This window comes from Anas platyrhynchos, chromosome 3, assembly GCF_047663525.1.
Source record: "Anas platyrhynchos isolate ZD024472 breed Pekin duck chromosome 3, IASCAAS_PekinDuck_T2T, whole genome shotgun sequence".
NCBI lineage: Eukaryota > Metazoa > Chordata > Aves > Anseriformes > Anatidae > Anas > Anas platyrhynchos.
This window is the reverse complement of record NC_092589.1, coordinates 23,828,796-23,837,649: the sequence shown is the minus strand read 5'-3', so window position 1 is coordinate 23,837,649 and position 8,854 is coordinate 23,828,796. Positions and strand designations below refer to the sequence as shown.

The following is an 8,854-nucleotide window of genomic DNA, read 5'->3' as shown; positions in this document are numbered from 1 at the left end:
TGAGCTTAAAACCAGTTCATTCTTTATTAGGAGCATATATAAAATCCCAGCAGAACAAAGCCATCACAACCCTTAAAAAAATAATAACAAAAATCCCAATTTAATCCTTTTGGCCCAAGGGAGATGCTTTCTTTCCCATGGCAGGCACTGCCATAGCCCTGGGATGCTGCCTGCAGAAAGAGCCCTTGCTCTGCACATTCAGCAAATGGAAACAAAACCAGAGCAGGCACGGTCGATGGAGCATGGCAGCACACGAGGGAAGTCATTTCCTACTGATACCTCTAACACATCATTTTATAACTCGATGCCTGTGGTCTGGTTAGCCTTATCTTAGCCAAAACACTGTAGCAGTCATAAAGTGTACTTTGCTTTTATTCCTGCACGAAAACGTTGCCACGGGGTTTTGGCTATTTGTCCTGCAGCGGTGAATTCCAAAGGTTTGTTATCTTCGGCGTCTACGGTCACTGTCCTCTTCTTGTTTTGCTGTCTCATGTCTCAGCTGGCTTCTCAAGGCACTCGCTCATCCTGCAACTGTGAAACAGAGAGTGAAGGAAAAAAAAAAAAAAGAAAAAGAAAAAAAGAAAGAAAGAAAAAAAGAAGAAAGAAAAAAGAAGAAAGAAAAAAGAAAAAGGAAAGTCTGGCCAGTTTTTCCTTTCATTTGTCACCGTGACTAACCCAAATGTTTACCCTTGACCCCAGATGTATAGAAGCTTTTCCAGGCCAAGAAATTCTCCTTTTCCCAGCTAAGCCATCCGTTTCACTGAGGCCAGCGCTAACGCGAGCCCTGCCACGCTCAGCCCAGCCGAGCAGCGCCAGCACGGGCGGCGAGCCCTGCCCATCGCTAACGGAGCAGCACCCTCTAGTGCACGCCGACAGCGAGATCTGCAACAGGAGCAGACCCCGGGGCTACGATCAGCCTCCGTGTGTGGCTGCTGGGGGGGAGATCAGCTGCAGGGGTTTTCTCTTCCCAGCTTTCCCAGGTTTCCTTCCCTAGGATCACCTCCGTGTGCCCGTGAGATGCTGGATGTTAGCCGGGTCCCCAGCAGACCCAGGCGGCTTTTCGTTCACTATTAGTCGTTTCCATGGTTCGCATAATTTTTTTCTGGGTGTTTTAAGGAGGGAGAACACGAAGGACACGCTTGTGGCAGACCCCCAGCAGGGGGTCCATCCGTTCCTGGATGCAGAGGCAAAGTAGCAGTGCTGTGTCATGCCCCAGATCCCAGTGACCAAACGTACATCGAGGGATTTTATGAAAACACAGAGCTCCCCTCTCACGCTAAAAATAACCGTGAGTAAGCAGCTGCTTGAGATTTTGGAAAAATTAAAAATAAACATACCTGCTTAACCAGAGGTGGAAATTTTGTCTAGCGTTTCAAGGCTAGTGCTTCCTTTCGTTGAGACCTCGGACTGAGCTGTGGCGCTTAGCCGAGGAAAGGGAATTAATCCCTCCAAGGTGACGCTGGGGCTGGGGAGCCAGCGTGCGCCCACGCAAACCCTGGGGTGAGAGCGCTGGCCCCACGCGCTGCGACAGCCAAGAGCCACAGCCCTGGGAAAAGCCGGCAAGGCACCAGGGCTAATGAGCTATGCAGCGGTTTCACCTACCCCTAATGCTTCTGTGCTTTAATGCACCAGGCACCATCCCTCGCACACCCATGGCAGCATGGGAATAAGGCAGCAAGGCTGTGCCCAGGGCTGTAGCACTGCCCCAACACAGCCGAGCAGCCCAGCCCCGCTCCCTGCCACCTCCATGGGCTGGACAGCCCCTTCTCTGCACCACATCTGGATACGGCCCTGCTGGAGTGGGAAGGGGAGGGCTTAGGGTGGCTGTAAAAACCCCCCAAACCCGTAGTGTTGGAGAGAAGAAACAGCTCTCCACCTTCTTGGTCTCTACACTGTGTTTTACTATTCTCTTCAAATGAAGCAAACACCATTATTTCCCGTTAGGTGTTCCTGGTGCAGGAGTATTTCATTGAAAAATGGTTCTTTAATGCTAATGGGAATTATGCTCCTAGCATGATTTATATTAATAAGGCATGTGCAGTTCCTTAGTACATTCAGACCCAGATGGGAAATAGGATTCTTTTCTTTCTTTTTTTTTTTTTTTGTCCTTCCCCACACATCTGATGAAGTGCTCCGAGCATACAATTTAACAAGCTATTCTCCTCTGGCCTTACAGATGAAAAATAGTCCGTTGTGTCGACTCCTCAGATGCCTATTTTTACACCTTCTGTTTGTTCTTAGTTTGACGTTGTTAATCACAGTCCCACCAAAGCCCTATTGTTCAGCTCTTCAAGAAGAATGTTGTTATATTGACTGTTTGTGCGTCAGCCCAGCTCTCTCTGGAGCTGCACTTGGATGAAATTAGATAATTTCCATTAGTAGAACATGCATTATTAGTCCCCAATGCCAAATTGAAAAGAGAGCCAAGATTACTATTTCTGGCCGTGTTCACCTCAGGAAGGAACCTTCTCAGCTTTAATGGGATTTTGCTATTGTTGGTTGCCTTCTGTTTGACACCGTGCCAGTGGGGTTGAAAATTGTTTAGAAAGCTGCATGAAATATAATAGAGCCCAAGCCATTTGCTGCAGCACATTCCAGCGTGATGTTTATTTTGAAAAAAAAAAAAAAGAAAAAAAAAAGGAAAAAAATTATTGTCCTTGGCAGAAAAAAAATCCCACTAACTTGACTCTCAGAACATACGTTTCTTGTTGCTCTTGTGTTTTCAAAAATTGCTGCCAGTATTGGTATATTAGGCACAGAGGTGATAAGTCTAATAATATTTATAATGATTTACATGACTTGGAGAAGTGGTTTACAGGCACAGGCTGCATCATTATGACAGGAAAATAAGCCAAGGGGTGCCAGATCAGATCCCAAAGAAAAAGGCTGAGACCACATTTGTCAATATAATATGCATTTTCATCTCCTGCAGCTCCATTTTTTCATCTGTAAAATGGATCAAGAGCACATCTCAGCTACCCAAAGGATTTTGGAGGACATGCACTCTGTACCCTGTCATGGTGGGTGCTGGGGTCTTCACCCCACCAAGGCAGCCTTCATCCCCTTCACTCCTTCCTTTCCTCTTCTGGATCTCTCACCATGACCTCTCCTGCATCTCAGGCTGCCGCTCCTTGAACACCAGTGTGGGAGTGGAGATGGCAGAGTGAACTCTTGCTTAGCCCTGAACTCCCCCCAGGTCTGTTTTTCCTCCATATAGTACTGTTTTGTTCTATGAATGCAGTCTTAAAATAATTATTAATGAAAGCAGAGTTGACTTTGGAGCAAAAGTTTCCGGTTACTTGGCATTTCCAACTTGTAAGCTATCTAAGGGTAGTGAAATGCGGTACATTTTTTGGATGAGATCAGGATCCAAAAACACATTTTCCCTCCAGGCTCCTTCAGAGCTCAGAGCCAGACCCACCTTTACTGGACCCTTGTCTATTCAAACCCGTAAGAAGCTGAGCAAATAGACCAAAGTTACCCATCTTTAGGAAAATAAATACAGCAAGCAATCTTCAAAGCCTTCGGACAAGGATCCACTCCACAATGCAGGCGTTATCATCGGGCTCTAAACCAGAGTGCTCTTTGGTTTACATTAACCTATTGTTTGTTTCTATTTTAACCCACAAACACTGACTGATTGCGGAGCCTTGGCTTTGAACCATCCACCGAATAATTAAAAATACAGCAGACACCAGCCAACATGCTTCCTCCGCACAAAGCTGCTCCCCTACCTGCCTGCCTGGAGCTGCTCCATCAGGAAAACCACCCCAGCAGCCTGCAGAAAAGCGTGCACCTCCCCAGACCCCGTAGTTTTGCCAGCCCCAGCAGCCAGCCCCCCTGGGCACGTCGAGGTGAGGCTTGTGGGTGCCAGAGAGAGGTGTTCAGATGGAGCTCGGGTCCCTGTTTTCATAGCTGCTCCAACAACATCCACCCCGCAACAAGCTCCGGAGCTGACTCAACAAGCAAAACGTTCACAAACCGGAGGTCAGGCAGAAAATAATCTGTGTTTACAAGGCTGGGGGAGCTCATCTGCACCCTGGCTATCTCCTCGCATGGAGCATTTGTCTTCTCACCGACCTTTTTATTTTTTTCCTCTTCATGCTGTGAAATGTTCATTGTCTCCCGCTAAGGCGAGTTTGATAAGGATCTTGCTGAGAGCGGCTTTTAGGAAAACCCATTGCTCCGAAAAGGAACCAACCATTGTAGAGACAGCACTTCAAAGTTATATCAGTATCTTGTTTTTCTGTACCAAATAAATAAATAAAGTGAAGATGAACAATGTGTTTCCATTTACGGGGGAGTGTGGGAAAATCCAGGTCTCATCAGACTGGGAAGCAGAGCGGCGTATGCTGACTAAGAGACTGGAAATAGCGCGGCTGTCAATTGAAGGAATTCGGGGTTGAATAATATCGCGGAGCAGGGCGGTGCCATCGGGGGCAAGCAGGAACCCTGGCCCCAAACCTGCTCCTTTGAACTCTGGAGGATTCACACAAGAAAACACACGGCCTCGGCTGGACACCTCTGGTCGAAGGGGAGTGCAGGTTGTGTCCAGCACAGCCCACTGTCGGGATGGTGGTGGTGGTGGGACACCAATGATGTGGCCCCATCCTGCACCCCAAATTCATCATCACCATCAACTTCTCAGCCAGCGAGAAAACAGGGATGCTTGAAGTGTCCTTTAATGTTTTCTCCTATGGATAATTGCCCTTTTTTTTTTTTTCTTAGCTGGTGATGAAGGGAGAAAATGCAGGAGAGATCCCATCCTTTGGTGCTTTGGGACTTGATGCTGTTTTAATAATAATAAAAACAAAATATTGAGAAAAAAAAAAAACTGCAGTATATCAGCATGTTTTTAAGGTTGGTGGGAAAAAAAAGACCTTCTGGTCCCAGTGGTATCAGTAAGGACAACGTCTATTGGGCTCCAGTTCTTAAAAAAAAATCTGAGTCATGCAGAGAGCGCTCAGCTCAGGGAACTCATGGCTGGGGAGGGGAAACAAGCTCCTCGTCTAGTGTCTCATCAGAACCTCATCAAAATTAGCATGTCTTTGGAAATGTGTTCTCTAATGAGATGAGTGCTGCTTGCCCAGGAGGAGAGGGAATATAAGGGGAGGAGAGGAAGGGACATTTCACCTCCAACTCACTCCAAACTTGCTAAATTCACCCCTGCATTTGCCAAAGGGAAGAACTAGACATCACACTCCACCTGGCAAGATAATTTTTTCCCCTAGCCTTCAAAGGCTGGAAAATGGGTGTCTGCACTGCAGGAATTTTTCTGAATAGGTGATGACAGTTACAACTTTATTCCTTTTTCCACAATTTTAAGGAGATTTAAGTGAGTGTCCCAATCTGTACTACTCACAGAAAGGTTGCTTTGCAAAGATGGGTGCAGGCAGAGACCCTCCCATACCTGTGGGGAGGGTGGGCTAGGTGCACATATATGTACATGCACATGCACATACATGCACATGCACATACCTACGTGCACGTGTGGGCACAAAGCAGCACCACACAGGCATGCACATGTTGCCTGGAAAATGGAAGTGGGACAAGGAATAGGGAGGAATGGATTCAGATATTTTTCTCTTTTCCAGAACTGAGCTTCTTTGAAGGTTGAGAACAACACAGAGCAATGCCATACGGAAGAAGGGATCTGTCTGCATTACCTGTTTGAGTGGATTACTCTAGATCCCACTGTGGACTCTCCCGTCTCTGGAGGAAACAACAGGCATGGCAAGAGCTCGCCCTCTAGGAGATGCTCCAGAGAAGCCACCTGTATCTTGCTCCAGGATACCTGAGAAGGGAAAAAAGCATCCCCATGCCCTTCTAGATAGCATCCACTTCTCAGGGCAGTCATATGATGTATGATCAACCATAATGTTGCTTTTAATTACATGGATAAATGAGGTCAGATTCTCCTGACATTGCACAACTTAGGAGCTCGTTCCTCAGGTTCAGGATCAATGCCGGTGTCTTGATCCACCCCAACTACAAGCAAACAATGATTTATTTTGCTTCTTCACTATAAATATTTTCCCTGAGAACATCCCATTTTGGGGGTTTTCAGCAAAACTGGGAGGTGTCGAGTTTTTTTATTTTTTATTTTTGTTTGCATGTCACCCATACGCAGACATATGATGGAGTCCCCCAAGGCTGGGATCTAGATTTACAGCCCCAGAAATGAGCCTGACTAGAATTTCACTTTGGACCCATCTCCCAAACACACTGCAAATCTCTCCGTAACAAGAAAACGAGAAACACTTTATAACCCTTCTATTCATGTCTGCTCCGCCAAATTTAAACACACATTTAAAAAATAAATAGGGCATGGGTGATGTGCAGGAATAGCTTGCTGCTTCTCTTTTTCTTTTTTTTTTTTTCTTTTTTTCTTTTTTTTTTTTTTTCAAGTCAGTGAAACAGCCTTAAAGAGGCCCCCTTGAACAAGCACTGTTCATTTATTTTTCTTGGAAGCTTCCAGTGTCCTTAACTCCTTTTAGACACATGAGAGGTGAATGATTAAGTCGAAGCCATTATCTTTGCATAGAACATCTCTGCTGGCAGCTGGCCAAGCAGAGAGGAAAAGTGAAATGCAATAAAACCCGCTGGAGCTATTGTGTCTGAGCAGATCCTGCGGCGAGCTGCTGGGAAGCCTGGCTGAGTTGAAAAGAGGTCTCTGGGTGGGGATCGGTAATGAGGCAGGGCACCGTTTGGAGGAGCGCTTTTCTCGCCAGAAATAAGAGCATATAAATAACTTCTGTGAGATGAAGCCAGCCCTCATTTAAACAGGTGCCACTTGGCCAGCTTTGCCACTTGCCTGCGGGTCCAACAGTCTTGTGCCCCAGGCCAGCTAGCCACCCCCTGCTCTCTGCCACCCCTCAAAGATCATGAAATAAATTAAGCTTAACAGCGACACACTTCAGGGGAAGGAACAACGTTTGCTATTCCTGATGTCTGGGTGCCCCATCACCAAAGTTGTATCTGTTTGGATGGAAACTAGACCCTGTCAGCAAAAATCACATTTTTCCTTGGACCTTAGTCTTGACTAGGCTTTGGTTGCAGAGCCGTGCAAAGCTCTCTCCCTGAGACCTTGCTTTGGTCAAATGTTGCCAGATGAGTTTTGGAAGAGTAAGCCTTGTGCGCAGAGAGTTGAGCATCCTTGGGGCTGCTCGTTGGGCACCAGCAGTGATGGTGACCAATTTCTGGCACACAGTTCAAGGCCAGCATCAAGAGGCTGCCACGTTTACTCTGAGGAGGCTCGGAGGCACAGTCAGCTGTTGGTGTATGAAGCTGCAAGCACTGGGACTGCAGATTTTACCCGGGTACCATTCATAGCCCCGTGTTGTAGGACCAAACACGTGGTAAATCACTGGCCTCATCCTTACAAAACGCCAGGCTAGCGAGCATCTAGAAAGGTTACAGCTCTATGTTGTATGGCTGCATCTGATTCAGCTGAAATTACATGGCATCCTGAAAATGAAGTGATTTAAGGGCCTAAATAAGTTAATCCAACTGTGGAATTAACTTGTCTGCAAGAGAAATGTGAGATGCAAAATACTGACTGATTTATCACTGTAGAGGAATTACAGGCAATGCTCCTACGTCTTGCTCAGGACAGACACCAGTAAGTCAGCAAATGGAGCACTGGGATTCACACAGGGTTATGCAGGATACACGTATTGAATCTACTCTGAAAAATTGCCTTACATGCTCATTTCCTCTTAAAAAGAGACTTGTACAGTATTGCAAATTGTCCCCAGACCTGATTCTGTCAAGGGAAAGCTTGAAGTCACCACCACAGGTCCATACATCTCCTGTACCAGCTGACTGCTGCTTTGGAATCACCCTGTTGGACTTCCTCAAATTAAAAAAAAAAAAAAAAAAAAAAAAAAAGGCAAAAGAAAAAAAAAAAAAGCCAGAAGGAACATTTACGTCACAAATCACATCTGCTCCTGTAATTACTTTCCTGCTGGCTGTTTTCAGCAGAGAAGGAAACCCGCCAGAGCTGGTATCCAACAATGGACTACGAGTCACCTCCTTGAAGCCTCCGAGTTTTCTGAAGGGGGAAAAACGTGGTGCACAGCTGATCCGCGGTGTGCTGCCACAAAGACAACAGAAAGTCGAGTGCTTGGCTTGGAGAACGTGTTCATGGATCACTCGCCAGGAAAGGAAAGCTTGGAAAACCTCTCCCATGAACTTCCTCTGTGTGCAGGCAGCCACGCACTGCACGACGCCCAGGTCACCTGCCGCGTTGTGCTACTGCAGGAGGGGAAAACTCATGAGATCCTCTCAGTGCTGGCTCACTGAGCCTTATTATCAAAGCCCCACATAATCATGAGGTGAGCAGTTGGGCAGTGGTGCCACCAGTGTGCAGGACAATGGCACAGCAGGTAGGAGGTGTTACAGTGCAGACCACTTAGGCAAAGGAAACCTGGCGGGAGACAGAAAAAGAGAATCAAAATTTAGCATCACAAAAATAATTTCAAAAGAAAATACATTGTCTGCTAGGCAAGAAAGGGCAGTGTTTCTTCTGTCTACAAGAGTGAAAATCCTGGATGATGCGAAGCTCCTTTGTACTGCATGCCTTAGCTCAGCTCACCTCCTGCTAGATACCTCCTATAGATAACCTCCTTCACAGGAGGAACGTGAGCCTCAACAGAGCCAGAATTTCTTGGTTTGAGGTTTGAGGCTGCAACAGGTAAACCCTGAAACATTTCAGCATGAAGACACAGCAAATCCTAATGCCTCCGGGTGGTGGCACCGTGTCCAAGCCCTGGTGCCCTCCTGGTGCTGCAACAGCATGTTCGGGCACTGGGTGCTCTGCAGAGACGTCCTGAACAGGGCTGAGCTCACCCTG

The 8,854-nt window shown here is 46.7% G+C and overlaps 1 long non-coding RNA gene across 1 annotated transcript; it reads right to left on the bottom strand.

Moving 5' to 3' along the window:
• Positions 1-4,821, bottom strand: LOC119716636 (uncharacterized). The gene is made up of 2 exons (XR_005264992.2): positions 1,338-4,821; positions 1-531 (listed from the first exon to the last, which is right to left on the bottom strand). It is a non-coding gene; the product is annotated as an uncharacterized lncRNA (long non-coding RNA).
• Between the last annotated feature and the right edge of the window lie 4,033 nt (positions 4,822-8,854).